The sequence below is a fragment of the Cibotium barometz genome, chromosome 8, assembly GCF_041138505.1.
Source record: "Cibotium barometz isolate CiBa-2024 chromosome 8, ASM4113850v1, whole genome shotgun sequence".
Classification (NCBI taxonomy): domain Eukaryota; kingdom Viridiplantae; phylum Streptophyta; class Polypodiopsida; order Cyatheales; family Cibotiaceae; genus Cibotium; species Cibotium barometz.
In genome coordinates, this window is record NC_141053.1 from 9823001 (window position 1) to 9844347 (window position 21347).

The 21347-nt window shown below is 42.8% G+C and overlaps 1 protein-coding gene across 4 annotated transcripts in view; it reads right to left on the bottom strand.

Annotated features, from left to right (window-relative positions):
• Window positions 1-21347, bottom strand: part of LOC147635878 (putative trehalose-phosphate phosphatase I) — a 77479-nt gene that overhangs the window by 44591 nt on the left and 11541 nt on the right. The window lies entirely within an intron of this gene.

Here is a 21347-nt window from a genome sequence, read left to right on the forward strand (position 1 = left end):
TGAAGTAGATCTTCTATCTTCAACACTGCTGGCCCAATCTGAGTCACAGTAGCCAGCCAAAGTGAGAGTACATGCTGAATTATATTCAATACCATAGTTGAATGTACCTTTAAGATATCTCAACACCCGCTTTGCTGATTTTAAATGAGGTTCTCTTGGATCAGCCATGTATTGGCTGAGCATACTAACTGCATATGATAAATCTGGCCGAGTTATTGTTGCATATATAAGGCTGCCCACAAGCTGCCTATAAGCGGTAGGATCCACCTTTCTTTGATCTCCACTTGATGTGAGCTTTTCATTGACTTCCATTGGAGTAGAAAGAGCTTTTGAATCAGCCATATCAAACTTCTCAAGCACATCTTTGATATACTTTGATTGTGTGAGAAACATGCTATTCTCTTGACGCCATACTTCAATACCAAGACAATAATGAAGTTGGCCCAAATCTTTCATATCATATTCCATGGATAAGCTCCTCTTTATCTTGTCAATAAGAGAGCTATTACTTCCTGTGATAACTAGATCATCAACATACACTATTAGAAGCAAAAGATCTTCATTATGCTGAAATATATATAAGTTTGGATCACTTTTACTTCTCATGAAGCCATTGGACAGCAAATACTCATCAATCCTTGAGTACCATGCACGTGGAGCTTGCTTTAATCCATACAATGCTTTCTTGAGCTTGCATACCAGCTTTTCTTTGCCTTTGACTTCAAATCCTTTTGGCTGCGACACATATACCTCCTCTTCAAGAATGCCGTTGAGGAAGGCACTCTTGACATCCATTTGAGCAATCTCCCAATCATGATGAGTTGCTACAGCCAAAACAACTCTTATAGTATTCATCTTTGCCACGGGAGCAAAGGTTTCTTCATAATCTATACCTTCTTGTTGCACAAAGCCTTTTGCAACCAGCCTTGCTTTGTATTTTTCAAGAGTACCATCAGCTTTGTATTTGATCTTATATACCCATTTTGTTCCTATGGCTTTCTTCCCATGTGGAAGATCAACAAGACTCCACGTATCATTCTTCATAATGGAATTATATTCTTCTTCCATGGCTGTCCTCCACTCTTTGCTCTTGTTGGCTTCTTCAAAAGAATCTGGCTCTTCTTCACTTAACACTCTTGCCATGAGTGCTAAATTGACATTGGCTGAATGTTTGCTCTTCAATCTTTGGCTTCGTCTTTCACCTTCAATACTAGATTCTGGCTGCTCCTTCATTTGACCATCTTCTATGGTCTTTATGTACCATTTTGGAAGCTTTTTAACATGGGTAGGTGCTGTCTCACCTCCCCCATCATGTGAGATTCTCCTTGGACTGTTTGAGACAGCCCCTTGAGGACTTTGAGGATGTCCCATATCATCATTAGTGGCTGGTCCCTTATGCTTTTGCTGATTTTCATCAAGAACACGAGCACCTGTGTCTTCATCAATCTCATAAAAGATTAGTTGATCATCAACTTCATGAATTTCATCATTATGGACAGCAAAGGTACCTTCATTGAAGATCACATCCCGGCTGATTATGATCTTCCTTGCAACCGGATCATACAACTTATATGCTTTGGAGTGTGTAGAGTATCCTATGAAGATACACTTTCTTGACTTATCATCAAGCTTTTGCCTCCTTTCTTTGGGAACATGTGCATATGCAACACAACCAAAAACCCTCAAGTGAGAAACATTGGGTTTATATCCGGAATATACCTCTTCGGGTGTCTTTCCATCCAACACTTTAGTTGGTGATCTATTTTGGAGGTACACGGCTGTTTGGACAGCTTCGGCCCAAAAATTTGATCCAATATTTGCATCCTTCAACATGCATCTTGCCGCTTCCACAAGAGTGCGGTTCTTTCTCTCAGCCACTCCATTTTGTTGTGCACTATATGCTGCGGTTAATTGCCTAAAGATGCCATGCTCCATACAATAAGAATCAAAAGCCTCCGAGTTAAACTCACCTCCCCGATCAGTCCGGAGTATCTTTATCCTTTGTCTTGCTTCATTTTCAGCTTGAGCTTTCCATTCTTTGAAGACTTCAAGTACATCTGACTTATGTTTGAGAAAAAACAGCCAACACTTCCTTGAGTAATCATCAATAAGGGAGAGGAAATACCGTGAACCACCCAATGAAGGTCTTTGGGCTGGTCCCCATAAGTCACTATGAACCAATACAAGTGGCCTCCTTGCTCTAAATGAGCTTGCTTTTGGAAATGGAGCCCTTGCATGCTTGCCAAGAACACAAGGCTCACATACTCCCGGTATTCCTTCAATCTTGGGTAAGCCCGTCACCAAGCCTTTGTCATGAAGATACTTCAATGCTTCAATATGCAAGTGACCATACCTCCTATGCCATAAATGAGATAATTCAGCTTTTTGAGTCATCAGAACTTGCTGTCCACCTATTGTAATCAGCTTATACAGCTTGTCATTGCTTCGTATGCCACGGGCCACCTCTTCACCATGCTTCTCAAGGTCTTTTATGATAAAATGGTCCTTAAAGAACTCCACGGACATGTGCTGGTCTGTAATACAGCCAACGGAAAGCAAATTTCGTGCAAGATTAGGAATCCAAAGCACATCTTTAAGCATACCTGTGTCACCATTTCTGAGCTTGATTGGTATATCACCATGTCCTTCAATGCTTTGAGTGCTATCATCACCCAAAACCACTTTGTTTTTGTTGCCTTCATCAACATAAGAAGAAAACCAATCACCATTGCCCGTCATATGGGCTGTAGCTCCCGAATCAACATACCATTCTCCTTTGTAATGGGAGTGAGTTGATTCAGCCATCAAAAGGAACTCATCTTTGCTTTGTCTTCCATCATGTGGGCTATCTTCTTCCACATAATTGCTGTTTTGCTTTCTTGAGTAGTTGGAGAAGCCTCTCCCCCTACCTCTCATGCTTTGTGCATGTTGTTTGATTCTACATTCACTTTCAATATGGCCATCTTTACCACAATAAAAACAGGGACCTTTACCTCTTGGATTGTTGTTGAAGCCTCCTCTTGAGCCTCCTCTAAAGTTTCCTCTTGAATTGCCTCTATAATTACCTCTTCCACGAGAGGTGTAGCCTCTTCTATCATCATGGGAAGAGCTTGAATCTCCCCCTTCTTCATTGCTGGTCTGATTTTGCCTTTCATTGTTTCTCCAAGTTCCTCCTCTACCACGGCCACGCCATGGTTTGCCTTTGACATTGAAAGCTTCATCCTTTGCTTTGACACTTTTTGTGCTATTCCCTTGTCTTCTTAGCTCTTCTTGGAGAAGAAAAGCACTCAGCTCTTCAAATGATGGTGTAGATTCTCTCACCATGAGAGAAGTAACTAGTTGTTGCCATGGGGAGTTAGGCTCATTCATTGTGAGCCCATTCATTGCAATGCTCACCATATCTACATCACTCACCATCTCATCCACCGACACAAGCTGATCAGTAATATCCTTTAAACGAGTCAAATAAGATGTGATTGACTCACTAGATTCCTTCTTAAATGTGTGTAACTTTTGCTTTAAAAACAGCAACCTTGTTGTATTTACCGATTCATAAAGGCCTTGAAGTATGCCCCATGCTTCATTTGAGGTTGAAGCACTACTTATTTGTGGAATAATGCTGTCCTTCACATTCATGTTGATGTAGACAAGAGCCATTTGTGCTCTCCTATCATACTTCTCCCTTTGAAGGAGTTCTCTTTCATATCTTTCCTCTTCAAGCTGTCTTTGATTCTCTTCAAGAACCTCGGTGATCATGGGTCTTCTCACGGTTGGTCTTTCTTCCTTGCCATTCGTGATGTCCCACAAGTCCTTCACCTTGAGAATATTCTTTAACTTGAACTTCCAAATGGGATAATTTTTCCCATCCAACTTCCCACTCTCCGGTAGGATCAGCATATCAAGCTTTGCCTCTGCCATGTAGGCTTTTGGACAGCACACACTTAGTGAGGAAATCTTCTCCACACAATGGAGATTAATGTGGTTCAATAACCACACAATGGACAGCACCACTCTTCCACAAATGACCTTTAATTTGTCATAATTTAAATGCTACATACATTACCAACATGTTGCAGCTTTCCATCAGCTTCATGGTTGATCTTTGACCTTGCTCTTTGCTGGTCATACATGCCATTAGCCCTCTTCCCGGGCAATCCTTTGAATGCAAAATTCTTCAAGTCTTCAAGGGCCTTGACATGCCCAAACACATGGGTTGTGGACAGCAGCACTTTACTTCCATTTTTGACATAAAATCAGGTCCTAACTTCAAGTTTGACACTTCAAACATGAAATGCTCCACTTTGGCTTGAAAAATCAGCAAGTATGTGGTCCCTTGAACATCACATGCATGGCTGGAGCAGTAATTTCTTCTTGGACAGCAACTTGGGCAACATTTGCCTCAACTTTCTCCATGATTTGGAAACCCATTGATAGGGCCATCAATTAATCATTCATTTGCCCCAATTTGGGCAAGTTTTCCATCAAATTTTGGAAGAAAAACAGGGCTGAAACCCTAATTTCAGATTTTCATACCTTCCATTGATCAAATTGGCTTCGTTTTGGGACTGATTTGCACACCTTTGAGGGCTGAATCATCTCCAATTCTTCATGCAAGAAATCGCCTCTGATTTGGGGCCCAATTCTCCATCGATTTGCATCAAAACAGGTCGCTTTGCTTCTATGGTGCTTGCTCCTTCAAATCGCCTCTTTCCTGGGATTGCATGGGACTTGAATTAGGGATTTGAACCCTCTAAATCAATGCTGGTCACCCCTGGACAGAAATCGTTTTTCTCCATGCTCTCTCTTTCCTGCGTTTTTGCTATCCCTGGAACCCCCTTCTTCTCCTCTACACGTTTTGCTCTGATACCATGAAATTGTGCAAAGATTAAGTGCTGAAATGTGCATGAGGATCACACGTGAGAGAGAAGGAAGAGAGAGGTTGAGAAATGAAAAACGTAGGGATATGAAATCCCACGATTCCCTTCATGCATATATTATTATTATCAATAAAAAGTCATAACCACTTACAAAGGTTTTGTACCACTTATTCATGTCCATACATTTATTAATGTCCATTGTGCATTGTGCACATTAGATTGACCTCATTAATTCTAACAAGCACAAGTGTGGGCATGGTGGTTGCTGAGCAAAATAAATATTAAATGATTCGTATTTGGGGTGCCCGGACAAAGAGAATGATGTGTCGACATCTCCAGGTGTAAAGGGGGACCAAGAACATTAATATTTTTAATGTTCTAACCATGGGTGGCCCCTAGGCGTAAGTGGCCCCTAGGAAACTTTAATAAACATTAAAGTTTGGGCCCTAGGATATTTTTGGAGAGAGGAAACTCCACTTTTGGGTACACGTTTCTCTCTCATCTCTCTCTCTCTCTCTCTCTCTCTCTCTCTCTCGCTTTTGGAGAAGCGTGCAAGTTTCATGCGTGGAGGAGAAGGGAAGCGTAAGTTGTCTAGCTGCTGTGTGTTTGGCTGCGTACAGAATTTTCCGTACAGAACAGGACAGGCCGTACAGTTTTGCAGGTACAGTCCACGTGGCTGCCGTACGCCTGCAGGTACAGGTTGCTGCGTACGGTTTAGTACAGGCGGCGCTAGTTCAGGCGATTGCTGCTCTATTGCTAGCTGGTGCAGGTGAAGCAGACAGGGTACCGTACAGCAGGTAAAGGCAGCTGTACGTCAGCTGACACACGTAGCTAATTGCAGGCACAGAACTGTACGTCAGCTAATTGCAGGCACAGAACTGTACGTCAGCTGACACAGGCAGCTAATTGCAGGCACAGAACTGTACCAGCTGGTACAGTCGGGTACAGCAGGCGAACACCTGTACGGGCAGATTCAGGTGACTACAGCACAGTCCGTACAGTCCTGTACGGACAAGTACAGTCAAGTATTGCTGACCTGTACGAACAAGTACAGGCAAGTACTTGGCGCATCTCCAGCTGCATGTGGGATTTTATCGGAGCATAGTTGGTGCATCAGTCAAGTGGTTGCAGGGAGGAAAGTACAGACAGTTTCTTGCAAGTACAAACTGGTACGATCGGCCTCACGGGTGCAGAACCACGCACTGAATTGGTAAGCTCTAAACTTGTCCATCTTTCTTTCTTTCCACTGGCTTATGTCTGCTCTGCAGAGTTGTGTTATTTGGCCCCTTGTGAGAGAAGGGGTATGGCAGATTGAAAGAGTAGAAACAGAGATTGGACAGTGGATGTATATGTGAACTGAGTTGTGGAACCATGTACATGAGATATGCCAGATGTGTGCTCAAGGTAGCCTTGCTAAATGGTCTTGGTTGATCAGAGGGAAGCACAGTGTGTTGCTTTTGTGGGACACAGATCTGTGTGTGAATCCTCTGTGCTAAGAGGTCTTGTGGGCTGCCAGATTGGACATACAGGTGTATTCTCCTGGTTGGCTTTGTTGTACTCAGTTTTACATCTCTATGAATTTGAATAAAGAAATACCAAAAGGGGCGCCAAGCTTTGGGGCCAACAGGTGTCGGTTTCATTTCAGTTTTGGGGAACTCTAGCTCCAGTTAATTTTGTTTCTTATTTGGACTACAAGTGGAAGGGTGACTGCTAGTCTACCGCACTTTGGTTTCTACCAGAGGCCGGTTTCAAGGTTCCGTTGCCGGGACCCATCATCAACTTTCTTAAGAGGGTGAGCTCGTGGTTGCCTCGAGGAAAGTCATTGCTGAAAAATTCAGCAACATGTCTGATACAGAAGACGAATATTTTTATAATGAAGAGGAAGAGCAAGAGACCTCTCCTGAGAGAAATGAATCTGAGGATATTCTTGCAAGAGAACAGGCTGCAGATGATGAGCAATATGAGGATGTAACACAGCCAGAAGATATGCCTAGTAAAGAGGAACCCGTCCACTTGTAGTCTAGATGAGAAATAAAACACAGATTGGAGCTAGAGTGCCCAAATCTGAAAACACAGCGACACCTGTTGGCCCCAAAGCTTGGCGCCCCTTGCGGTATTTCTTTATTCAATTAAAATAATATGGTTGGCTGAGTACAACACAAAGACCAGCCAAGAGTTTACACCTGTAAGTCCAATCTGACGGCCCACAAATCCTTCTCAACACAGAGGATCTATGCACACAGATCTGTGTCTTCAAACAACACACTGTGCCTCCCTCTGATCAGCCAAGATCACTAAGCAGGCCAGCCATGGGCATACATCTGGCATAACTCAAGTGCATGATACATCTTCTCAGCTCAAACATACATGTGCTGTCCAATCTCTGTCTTAATCCCTTGTCAATCTGCCATACCCCTCCTCTCACAAGGGGCCAGATAACACATATCTGCAACAGACATCAAGCAGTAGAAAGAGAGATAGATGAACAGAAACAGAGCTTACCAAGTTCAGCTCGTGAAACAACACTGGAGGAAGCAACAGCACCAATCCGTGCCTGCAGGCACTTGAATCCACAACCCTGCTTCACACGTGTGCTTGCACTTGCCTGTATCCTCCTCCTGATGTCCACTCTTATGCTGTGCTTGAAAATACAGATCTGAAAATCAGCACAGTACCCGTCTGTACCGCCTCGGGATACGTGCCAGAAGTGGTACTTGCACACTCAGCCTGCTGTCCACTCCTGTACCAACCTGAATCAGAGTATTCAGGTCTGTCCAGCCACCTGACAAGCGCCGCCTGCAGCTTCAGAACCCAGAAAAGCGTGCGTCAGCCCTGTCCGTACACTGTACGGCTGTCGTACAGGGCTGTACGGCCTGTGTACTTGCTGGTGCAGCCTGTACTGGCCTGTGCGCAGGGTTTCCAGCAGCAGTTTCTGTACGCAGCTAGCAATAGAGGAGAAAGAGAGAGAATGTTTGCCCAGTTCTGGCCGTACAGTGCTGTACGGCTGATTCCACTCAGAAAAACATCAACAGCACACAGCAAAACAGCAGCCTTCTCCCTTCTCTTGAGCTTTTCCACGCTAGTATACATGCGCATGAAGGAACTCCCACTTTTGCTACACGATTCCACAAAAAGGGAAGAGAGAGATAGAAGAGAGAGAAAACTCCTCCCCAAATTAATAGGGCCCCAACTTTAATAAGTTCCTAGGGCCACTAAGGCCTAGGGGCAAACTCCAATAAACATTAAAACTTAATGTTTCTAGTTCCCCCCTTCACACCTAGGGTTGTCCACACATCTTAAACACTGTCCGGGCACCCCCCATGTGAATCATAAAATATTCTGACTCTGCAACCACCATGCCCACACTTGTCCTGCTCCATTTTCACAGGGCCATGACATACCCCCCTCTTGAAAAAATGGCAAGCGTCCTCGATTGCATTCTGGTGATGCATCAAAATATCCAAAGTGAAATATACAATATGGCAAGATCAGCGTCCCAATCTCTCTGAGCCATACACATGTATCAACATTCACTGCAAACCAATGGCATAGTAATAGTCCAAGTTGTATACCACTGTGAACCATACATATCCACAACAATCTCATGTGACTAGTACACATGTGACTAGTACACATATATCATAGAAGTCCCATAAACAGATGTACTGTCAGCCTCAGTACCTTCGGATGAGATAAAATCTGCACCAAGCGACCTCTAGATGTCATCTGAGCCTGTCTGTATCAAGGGAGTGGAGGTGCTACCCCCCTCTTGAGCATCAGGTAATGCTCCAGATCCATGCTCTGCTGAACCTGAATGAGCCACAATAAGAGTCGGCTCTAACTCAAAGGCATCGAGATAAAGCTGCAAAACCTGAGGTGAATCTGTTAAGTCACCTTCCTCCATCCACTTCGCATCCATCGGTGAATAGTTCTTAAACTTCACAAGATAACGACGGGAAACTTTACCTCGTACCTTCCTTTCTTTATGTGCCACTATCTGCTCTGGAATCAGAACCTCATCAAGTTCCACAACTTCCGGCTGAGCCTCATCTGATACATCCTCAGGCACATCCCCACGGAAAGGTCTAAGAAGACTCACGTGAAAAGCATTGTGAATCCTCCAGTGATCTGGTAACTTCAAACGATAGGTTACCTCACCAATCTTTTCCAAAACCTGAAAAGGCCCATAATATCGCATGCTCAACTTAGGGAATAAGCGCTCTTTACCCTTCATCTTCTTGAGTCTAGCCTTTTCAAAGCGCAAAAGAACCCAATCACCCAATGCAAACTGTAAATCACGTCTGTGACGGTCTGCGGCTTTCTTTTGCTTCTGCTGAGTTTTCTGGAGGGCCAACTTAACTCTCCGATAAGCTTCATCCAAGCTCTCCACATACTGATCAGCCTCAAAGATCTTATCCTTTGTATGCAAAATGGGTGGTACCTTCTTCCCTCCTTCTACAATCTCAAAAGGCGCCTTGCCTGTCGAGCTATGTACAGTGTTGTTATATGCAAACTCCACCAAAGGAAGATACTTTTCCCATTGTTACTTGTGCTCTGACACATAACACTTGAGAAGATCCAACACTGTAGAGTTAGCCTCTTCTGACTGACCATCTGTCTGTGGATGAAATGACGATGAAAACTTGAGAGTTGTACCCATGTTGTCAAACAACCCTCTCCAAAACAAACTCGTCATCCGTGGATCACGGTCACTAATGATAGACGTAGGCAAGCCATGATACTTGAAGATGTTCGCCATGAACAACTTCACCATATGATCCACTTTAATTGTCTCCCGGACGGGAATGAAATGAGCCTGCTTACTGAACCTGCATATGATGGTCCAGATGCCATCATTTCCCGTTTGTGTCCGTGGAAGATCAAATACAAAATCCATGGCAATGCTCTCCCAAGGTCTATCCGGAATAGATAAAGGCTGTAATAACCGTGGTGTCTTCTGACGGTCAAACTTTACCTTCTGACATACGATGCATTGCCTCACAAAGGCATCAACATCTCTTCTCAAGGTTGGCCAATAAAAGAAAGTCTCCACTGCTTTGACCGTGGCATCAATACCTCTATGACCTGCATACGGTGGAGCATGACTTTCAATCATAACCTTGAGTCGCAATGGCCTGGTAACACACAGTCTGCCATGCATCAATAAAAACCCATCTCTGAGAGTGTAATGCTCATGCCGCTGACCCTCAGACATCTGATCATACAACCTGTCAAAATCCTCATCATGGGCATACTGCTCTTTCATTTCATCAAGCTCATGATGATAAGCAAGTGAAACTGCAGAGACCTGTGGCTTGCGTGACAAAGCATCTGCCACTACATTCTTTTTGCCTTCCACATGCACAATCTGAAAGTGAAACATTGACAAAAAGTTTGCCCAACGCATATGCTTCTCTGAAAGCTTAGTCTGCGTGAGGAAATAACGCAAGGTCTGATGATCTGTCTGTACAGTGAAATCAGCCCCAAGCAAGTAGTGTTTCCATGTAGAAAGAGCGTGAATTACAGCCAACATCTCTTTCCCATACACCTGTAAATGCTTCTCAGCATCTTGCAAAACTCTACTCTCATAGGCTATCACATGTCCCTCTTGCATGAGAACTGCACCAATGCTACTTCCACATGCATCACACTGGACAACAAAAGCCTTTCGGAGGATCGGTAACACCAATACTGGGTCCGAAGTAAGCTTTTCTTTGAGCTTTTTGAATGCTGTAATTTCCCGATCAGCCCATCTAAACGGAGTTGCTTTCTTTGTCAAAGCATGAAGAGGCGAAGCAATTTCAGCAAAGTGCCGTATGTAACGCCTGTAATAGGAACACAATCCTAGAAAGCTGCGTACATCATGCACGGTCCTCAAAGCTGGCCAATTAAGTATTGCTTCCACCTTTGCTGGATCCATACGGACTCCATGACCAGACACAATATGCCCCAAGAAATGTATCTCCTGCAAAAAGAACTCACTCTTCTTGCCATTAACCACCAACCTATGGTTTCTGAGTTCTGCAAACACAATGGCCAAATGCCTTCTATGCTCTTCCTCAGTTCGTGAATGCACAATCATATCATCAAAGAATGTGCCCACAAACTCTCTATGAGGCCTGAAAATCCTGTCCATCATTCTGTTAAATGTGGCAGGCGCATTTGTCAAACCAAAGGGCATAACCAAGAACTCATACAACCCAAACGTGGTTCGGAATGCTGTCTTATGCACATCCTCAGGTCTAATGCGTATCTGATGATACCCGCTTTTCAAGTCAATACGACTAAAAACTGTGGAGCCCTGTAAGCGGTCCAAGATGTCATCGATCCTCGGTATGGGGAATCGATTCTTGATGGTAGTCTTATTCAGCGCCCTGTAATCTATACACATGCACCAAGAACCATCCTTCTTCTGCACTAAGAGCACAGGTGAGCAAAAGGGTGATGAGCTAGGCTGAATCAACCCCTTATTCAAAAGCTCCTGCACCTGACTCATAATCGCTTCCTGTTGGGCTGCACTAACACGGTACGACGGTCTATTCGGTGGAGTACTACCAGGAATCAGATCTATGGCATGATCTTCTCGCCTCTCAGGAGGTAATTCTCCTGGCAATGACTCGGAAAAACAGTCTTGAAACCCACTTAAGAAATCAGCCCTGTCCTTATCTAACATTGACAAATTAGACTTAGACTCATCATCCTGTGCATCCTTTACATAAATCAAGTACGCAGAAAGATGCTTTTTCATTACTGATGAAATCGCCGAAGCGGATACAATAGGAACAGATTCCCCTTTGAGTTTTACATCCAATACATGCTCTTTCCCTCTATGAGTCAGAGTAATTTTCCTATTGAAAGTATCCACCACCGCATGTACCCTGTGGCACCATGGCATCCCCAACGAAACATCACAGCCATCCAAAGGCATGATGAAGAACTCTTCGCTGTCCACATAAACCTGCAAATGAAGCCGAAGCTTCCCAATAATAGGAGTAACGGGTTCTGCATACCCTGGACAAGCCATATTTGCCTCATGTAACGGCCCCATCTCCTCTGCGCGAATCCCCAATCGGCTAGCCAAATCTGGTGAAATGAAGTTGGCTCTAGCACCTGTGTCAAAGAAGATCAAAGCATTCTGATCTCTCACTTTGCCCCATGCCCTGCATAACTCTGTAGCTTCACCACCAAGCTGCTGCCCCACAAGATCAGGAACTAAGCCTGCAGAAGGCTTTGGTTTCTTTGGCTTGGGCTCTCCTTTATTGTCAGGGTCCTTCTTGGACGTTCTTTTGGGACAATTGAATGACATATGCCCCTCTTCAGTACAGTAAAAACACTTTTGAGCTTCTCTCAAAGCCTGTCTTTCCTCAGAAGTCCTTTTGGGCATTGGCAACTTCTTATACTTTGTCTCTGTAGACCCTTTAGCATCACGAGAAGCATGCCCAAATTTTTCAGCTTTCTTGCCCAATTTCTTACTACCTTTAAACCCAGATGAACCACCTGTGAGTAACGCATTAGCTGTCATAGCATTTTCAATCATCTGTGACATGTTCGTTACTCTTGTCTTTATACAATAATCTCGTACCTCCTTGGGCAGCCCACAACAATATTTCTCAACCTGCTCAGATAATGGCACGGCACGATAAGAAGTCACTGGGAGTAGAGCTTCCCAAAACTTCTTGTTATAATCCTCCAAACTATCACACTTTGAAGCATCCAGCTTGTGCCATGCGGTCATAACATCCACCTCAAATGTAGATGTGAGCCATACGGAAGAGAAAACCTGTTTGAATTGGACCCATGTGGTGGGTGCTATGCCCTGCAAAAGAAGAGTAGACCACCACTGCAAAGCATTGCCCTTGAGAAAAGTGGCAGCTTTCCTCACCTTTGAGGACTCTTGTGTAATTCCCACCAGAAAAAGCAGCATCAAACTGCTGTAAAAAAGGTAAGTGCCTTCAATTTATCCTTGGCCCCACTGAAAGTGTCAAACTTCACTGCAGCTCCCCCTTCCTTGTAATCCTTCGCCTTTCCCATAGGCGTTAGATTATCATATGGAAGTGGTTTCGTGAGATTGCTGCCCCCAACATTCATACCCATCATTGGGTCAACATTTCCCATTCCCATGCCAAGCATACCATACATTCCAGCCATGTTTCCATACATTCCATTATGCATACCTGGCTGCATGCCACCAAACATATTGCCTTGCATCCCAAGTTGCATGCCTGCAAACATATTTCCAGCCATACCGGACTGCATACCACCATACATATTCCCCTGCATGCCAGGCTGAAAATTGGCTCCAAAAGGCCCATACATACCCATGCCTCCCTGAGGATAACCCCCAGTCATGGATTGGAACACCGAGCCACCACCAAAATAACCTGGATGCATGTTCTGCTGAGGAATAGGTGGCTGTCCATAGAAGGAACTCTGAGAGTTTGCACCATAAGCATGCTGCATATTCGGAAACTGGCCAAAAGATGGTTCCTGTGGGATGGCACCACTATGACCCTGAGGAAGATTCTTCGAACGAACCTTCTTCTTTTTCTGGGGCTCTGTGCGGGGCTCTGTGCGAGATCTCAAAAATTCAGCAAATCTCTCCCTCTGTGTGAGCTGCATAAAAGTATCCATAACACTAGCCAAGCGATCTTTGAACCGAGCATCATCATCCTCTTTACCATGCACATCTTCTGACTGTGTTACATCCTCATAAGGCTCAACATCTGCAGCTTGTTCTCCTGCAAAAATATCCTCAGATACATCTCTTTCAGGAGAAGTCTCTTGCTCTTCTTCTTCATGATAGAAGTACTCTTCCTCTGTATCAGACATGATTGCTGAATTTTCAGCGATGGCTTTCCTCAAAGCAACCACGAGCTCACCCCCTTCAGAAAGTTGATGATTGGTCCCGGCGACGGAACCTTGAAACCGGCCTCTGATAGAAAACCAGAGTGCGGTAGGAGCAATCACCCGTCCACTTGTAGTCTAGATGAGAAATAAAACACAGATTGGAGCTAGAGTGCCCAAATCTGAAAACACAGCGACACCTGTTGGCCCCAAAGCTTGGCACCCCTTGCGGTATTTCTTTATTCAATTAAAATAATATGGTTGGCTGAGTACAACACAAAGACCAGCCAAGAGTTTACACCTGTAAGTCCAATCTGACGGCCCACAAATCCTTCTCAGCACAGAGGATCTATGCACACAGATCTGTGTCTTCAAACAACACACTGTGCCTCCCTCTGATCAGCCAAGATCACTAAGCAGGCCAGCCATGGGCATACATCTGGCATAACTCAAGTGCATGATACATCTTCTCAGCTCAAACATACATGTGCTGTCCAATCTCTGTCTTAATCCCTTGTCAATCTGCCATACCCCTCCTCTCACAAGGGGCCAGATAACACATATCTGCAACAGACATCAAGCAGTAGAAAGAGAGATAGATGAACAGAAACAGAGCTTACCAAGTTCAGCTCGTGAAACAACACTGGAGGAAGCAACAGCACCAATCCGTGCCTGCAGGCACTTGAATCCACAACCCTGCTTCACACGTGTGCTTGCACTTGCCTGTATCCTCCTCCTGATGTCCACTCTTATGCTGTGCTTGAAAATACAGATCTGAAAATCAGCACAGTACCCGTCTGTACCGCCTCGGGATACGTGCCAGAAGTGGTACTTGCACACTCAGCCTGCTGTCCACTCCTGTACCAACCTGAATCAGAGTATTCAGGTCTGTCCAGCCACCTGACAAGCGCCACCTGCAGCTTCAGAACCCAGAAAAGCGTGCGTCAGCCCTGTCCGTACACTGTACGGCTGTCGTACAGGGCTGTACGGCCTGTGTACTTGCTGGTGCAGCCTGTACTGGCCTGTGCGCAGGGTTTCCAGCAGCAGTTTCTGTACGCAGCTAGCAATAGAGGAGAAAGAGAGAGAATGTTTGCCCAGTTCTGGCCGTACAGTGCTGTACGGCTGATTCCACTCAGAAAAACAGCAACAGCACACAGCAAAACAGCAGCCTTCTCCCTTCTCTTGAGCTTTTCCACGCTAGTATACATGCGCATGAAGGAACTCCCACTTTTGCTACACGATTCCCCAAAAAGGGAAGAGAGAGATAGAAGAGAGAGAAAACTCCTCCCCAAATTAATCCCTAGGGCCCCAACTTTAATAAGTTCCTAGGGCCACTAAGGCCTAGGGGCAAACTCCAATAAACATTAAAACTTAATGTTTCTAGTTCCCCCCTTCACACCTAGGGTTGTCCACACATCTTAAACACTGTCCGGGCACCCCCCATGTGAATCATAAAATATTCTGACTCTGCAACCACCATGCCCACACTTGTCCTGCTCCATTTTCACAGGGCCATGACAATGATGCTCAGTTTAAAAATCGTTTGGCTAGTGCAATGGATGTGTTTATGCAGCTCACACAAAGTGAGAAGTTTGCTGAATTTATGAGATCCCGTTCTGAGCCTGAAAAGAAGAAGAAGAAGGTACGTTCTAAGAACCTTCCTCAGGGTCATAGTGGTGCCTTCCCACAGGATCCATTTTTTGGACAGTTTCCGAACATGCAACATGCTTTTGGTGCTAACTCTCAAAGTTCCTTTTTCGGATAGCCATCTCTTCCTTAGCAGACTATGCATCCAGGTTATTTTGGTGGTGACTCTGTGTTCCAATCCATGACTGGGGGTTATCCTCAGGGAGGCATGGGTATGCCAGGGACTTTTGGAGCAAATTTTCAGCCTGGTATGCAAGGGAATATGTATGGTGGTATGCAGTCCGGATGCAAGGAAACATGTTTGGGGGCATGCAACCTGGAATGCAAGCAAATATGTATGGGAGCATGCAGCCCGGTATGCATAATGGTATGTTTGGAAACATGGCTGGAATGTATGGCATGCCAGGTGTGGGAATTGGTAATGTTGACCCTATGATGGGCATGAATGCTGGGGGTAGCAATCTTGTGAAGCCACTTCCTTACGATAATCTAACGCCTATGGGTAAGGCGAAGGATTATAAGGAAGGGGGAGCTGCTGTGAAATTTGATACATTCAGTGGGGCCAAAGATAAACTAAAGGCACTTACCTTTTTAAGGAATTTAATGCTGCTTTTTCTGGTGGTAATTACACGGAGTCCTCTAAGGTGAGAAAAGCTGCCACTTTTCTCAAAGGCAATGCATTGTAGTGGTGGTCTACTCTTCTTTTGCAGGGCATAGCACCATCTACTTGGGTACAGTTTAAGCAAGTGTTCTCTTCCGTATGGCTCGCATCTACTTTTGAGGTGGATGTAATGACAGCATGGCACAAGTTGGATGCATCAAAGTGTGAAAATCTTGAAGATTATAATAAGAAGTTTTGGGAAGCTTTACTCCCAGTTACTTCTTATCGTGCAGTGCCTTTGTCTGAGCAAGTGGAGAAGTATTGTTGTGGGCTGTCCAAGGAAGTGCGTGACTATTGCATAAAGACTCAAGTAACAAATATGTCACAGATGATAGAGAATGCTATGATAGCAAATGCGTTACTCACTGGAGTCTCATCTGGATTTAAAGGCAGTAAGAACTCAAGCAAGAAATCTGAAAAGTCAGGACATGCTTCGCGTGATGCAAAAGGGTCTACAGAGACGCGGTATAAGAAGTTGCCAATGCCCAAGAGAACTCCTGAGGAGAGACAGGCTTTGAGGGATGCTCGGAAATGTTTCTACTGTACAGAAGAGAGACATATGTCTTTTAATTGTCCCAAGAGAAAGTCCCAAAAGGACTCTGACACCAAAGGAGAGCCCAAGTCAAAGAAACCAAAACCTTCAGCAGGGTTAGTTCCTGATCTTGTTGGGGAACAGCCAGGTGGTGAAGGACTGAGTTGTGCAGGGCATGGGGCAAAGTGAGAGATCAAAATGCCTTGATATTCTTTGACACAGGTGCTAGAGCCAACTTTATTTCACTGGATTTGGCTGGCCGATTGGGGATTCGTGTAGAGGAGATGGGGCCTTTATATGAGGCTAACATGGCTTGTCCTGGGTATGCAGAACCCGTCACTCCTATTATTGGGAAGCTCAGGCTTCATTTGCAGGGTTATGTGGACAGCGAAGAGTTTTTCATCATGCCAGTTGATGGATGTGATGTTTTGTTGGGAATGCCATGGTGCCACAGAGTACATGCGGTGGTGGATACATACAATAGGAAGATCACTTTGACTCATAGAGGGAAAGAACATGTTTTGGATGTAAAACTTAAAGAGGAATCTGTTCCTATTGTATCAGCTTCGGCAATTTCATCAGTAATGAAAAAGCATCTTTCCGCGTACTTGATTTATGTAAAGGATGCAAAAGATGATGAGTCTAAATCTAATTTGTCTACGTTAGATAAGGACAGGACTGATTTCTTATGTGGGTTCCAAGATTGTTTTTCCGAGTCATTGCCAGGAGAACTTCCTCCGGAAAGGCCAGAAGATCATGCCATTGATCTAATTCCGGGTAGTATTCCACCAAATAGACCGCCGTACCGTGTTAGTGCAGCCCAACAAGAAGAAATTATGAGTCAAGTACAGGAGCTGTTGAATAAAGGGTTGATACACCCTAGCTCATCACCCTTTTGCTCACCTGTACTCTTTGTGCAAAAGAAGGATGGTTCTTGGCGCATGTGTATTGATTACAGGACGCTAAACAAGAATACCATCAAGAATCGATTTCCCATTCCGAGGATCGATGACATTTTGGACCGCTTACAGGGCTCCACAGTCTTTAGTCGGATTGACTTGAAAAGCGGGTATCATCAGATACGTATTAGACCCGAGGATGTGCATAAGACAGCATTTCGAACCACTTTTGGGTTGTATGAGTTCTTGGATATGCCCTTTGGTTTGACAAATGCACCTTCCACATTTAACAAAATGATGGACAGGATTTTCCGGCCTCATAGAGCGTTTGTGGACACATTCTTTGATGATATGATTATGCATTCACAAACTGAGGAGGAGGAGCATAGAAGGCATTTGGCCATTGTGTTTGCAGAACTCCGGAACCATAGGCTGGTTATTAATGGCAAGAAGAGTGAGTTTTTCTTGCAAGAGATACACTTCTTGGGGCATATTGTGTCTAAGCATGGAGTCCGTATGGATCCATCGAAGGTGGAAGCAATTCTTAATTGGCCAAATTTGAGGACCGTGCATGATGTATGCAGCTTTTTGGAATTGTGTTCCTATTATAGGCGATACATACGGTATTTTGCTGAAATTGCTTCGCCCCTTCATGCCTTAACAAAGAAGGCAACTCTGTTTAGATGGGCCAATCAGGAAATTACAGCCTTTAAAAAGCTTAAAGAAAAGCTTACTTCGGATCCAGTATTGGTATTACCGGACCTCCGACGAAAGGCTTTTGTTGTCCAATGTGATACATGTGGGAACAGCATTGGGACAGTTCTCATGCAGGAAGGACATGTGATAGCCTATGAGAGTCGAATATTGCAGGATACCAAGAAGCATTTACAGGTTTATGAGAAAGAGATGTTGGCTGTAATTCATGCTCTTTCGACATGGAAACACTATTTGCTTGGGGCTGATTTCATTGTGCAGACAGATCATCAGACCTTGCGTTATTTCCTCACGCAAACTAAGCTTTCAGAGAAGCATATGCGATGGGCAAACTTTTTGTCTGTGTTCCACTTCTAGATTGTGCATGTGGAAGGCAAAAAGAATGTTGTGGCAGATGCTTTGTCACGCAAACCACAGGTCTCAACAGTTTCACTTGCTTATCATCATGAGCTTGATGAAATGAAAGAGGAGTATGCCCATGATGAGGACTTTGGAAGATTGTATGATCAGATATCTAAGGGTCAGCGGCATGAGCACTATACTCTCAGAGATGGATTTTTGTTGATGCATGGTAGACTGTGTGTTACTAGGCAATTGCGCCTCAAGGTTATGATTGAAAGTCATGCTCCACCGTATGCAGGTCATAGAGGAATTGACGCCACAGTAAAAGCAGTGGAGACTTTCTTTTATTGGCCAACCTTGAGAAGAGATGTTGATGTCTTTGTTAGGCAATGCATCGTATGTCAGAAGGTAAAGTTTGACTGTCAAAAGACACCAGGGTTACTAAAGCCTTTACCTATTCCAGACAGACCTTGGGAGATCATTGCCATGGATTTTATATTTGATCTTCCATGGACACAAACGGGCAATGATGGCATTTGGACTATCATATGCAGGTTCTATATGTGTATACACACACACACACACACACACACACACATATATATATATATATACATGTATATGTATATACATATATACATATATACATATATGTATATATGTATATTATACATATACATGTTTATATATGTGTGTGTGTGTGTGTGTATATATATATATATATATACATATGTGTATATATATACATGTATGTGTACATATATATACATACATATATACATATATATATATATATGTATATATGTATACATATATACATATATATATATACATGTATGTGTACATATATATACATACATACATACATACATACATACATATATATATATATATACACACACACACACACACACACACACACACACACACACACACACAAATATGCACCGTTTTTCATTTGTAACGGGTTAGACACTGACCTCGCTGATGGCTATAAAGCAGGGTAAAGACCTCCCACGAGTATTTACCATCTATCACTATGCACATAGAGCATCATATGAGGCGCATGCACTCAACCTTTGGTTTCAAAAGTAATTGACGAGGGCGTCAATGCTATAAAGGGGGGGGGGGGTGTATGTGAGGTGGGATTTCTATCCGAAGGGACTTGGTGCCTCGAGGGTATGCTAGCCCGCCCCGAATATATTGCATCTATATGGAGAGGAGGTGCAAGGAGAGGCAAAGCACGGATCCATGGTAGGCACCCTAGGAACGCACTCACGCACCGGGTAGGCACGTTAAGCCTTCCCGGGTGCGTACGAGGTTCCGTGGGGTGTCGAGAGCTCCGGGGGTTGCCCTCTCCGCCTTGACGGTAATCGGACCGAAAACGGTGATCGGGTGAAAAACGGTGGAAAAACAGCCGACCGCCGCCAGCGGACCGGCGAGCCATGCCGTGCCGACGGGCTGAGACGCGGCCGGGCCAGCGGATCATGGATGGAAGGCAAGACCCAAGACGAGGCCGAGAGAGCCGAGCCGGGCACGAACGCAAGTGATCGGTAAGACCCGCAAGGAAAACGCGCAAGACGCGCTCGACGGGCCGATGGAGCCGTGTCATGAAGCATGGACCGTGGAAAGCCGTGTGCAGCAAAGGTATATATATATACACATATATATACATGTATATGTATATACATACATGTATATATATACATGTATGTACACATATACATACATGTATATATATATGTATGTATATACACATATATGTATATATGTATGTATGCATATATATATAAATATATACATATATATGTATGTAAATATATATGTATGAATTTATAAATATATATGTATATATTCATATATACATACATTTATGTATGTAAATATGTATATATGTATATATATAATATATGTATATGTATATGTATATGTATATATATATGTATAATATATATACATATATGTATATATATTATATATATACATATATGTATATATATGTATATGTATATGTATATGTATATGTATAATATATATACATATATGTATATATATTATACATATACATATATGTATAATATATAGACATATATGTCTATATATTATACATATATGTATAATATATAGACATATATGTCTATATATTATACATATATGTATATGTATAATATATATACATATATGTATATATATTATACATATACATATACATATACATATACATATACATACATATATATATATATATATATATATATATGTATATATATACATATACATATATATGTCTATATATTATACATATATGTATATGTATAATATATATACATATATGTATATATATTATACATATATCTATACATATACATATACATATACATATATATATATATACATATATATATATATATATATATATATATATATATATATATATATATATATGTATATATATACATATACATATATGTATAATATATATACATATATGTATATATATTATACATATATATATACATATACATATACATATACATATATATATATACATATATATATATATATACATATATATATATATATACATATATTATACATATATTATATATATATATGTATATATGTATATGTATGCATATATATACATATACATATATGTATACATATTACATATACATATATAGATATATGTATATGTATATATATATATATACATATACATATATATATACCTAGATGAATCCAGGAATATATATGTATATACCTAGAGAGAGAGAGAGAGAGAGAGAGAGAGAGAGAGAGAGAGCCAAAGGCTGGCGGTCAGTCGAAGC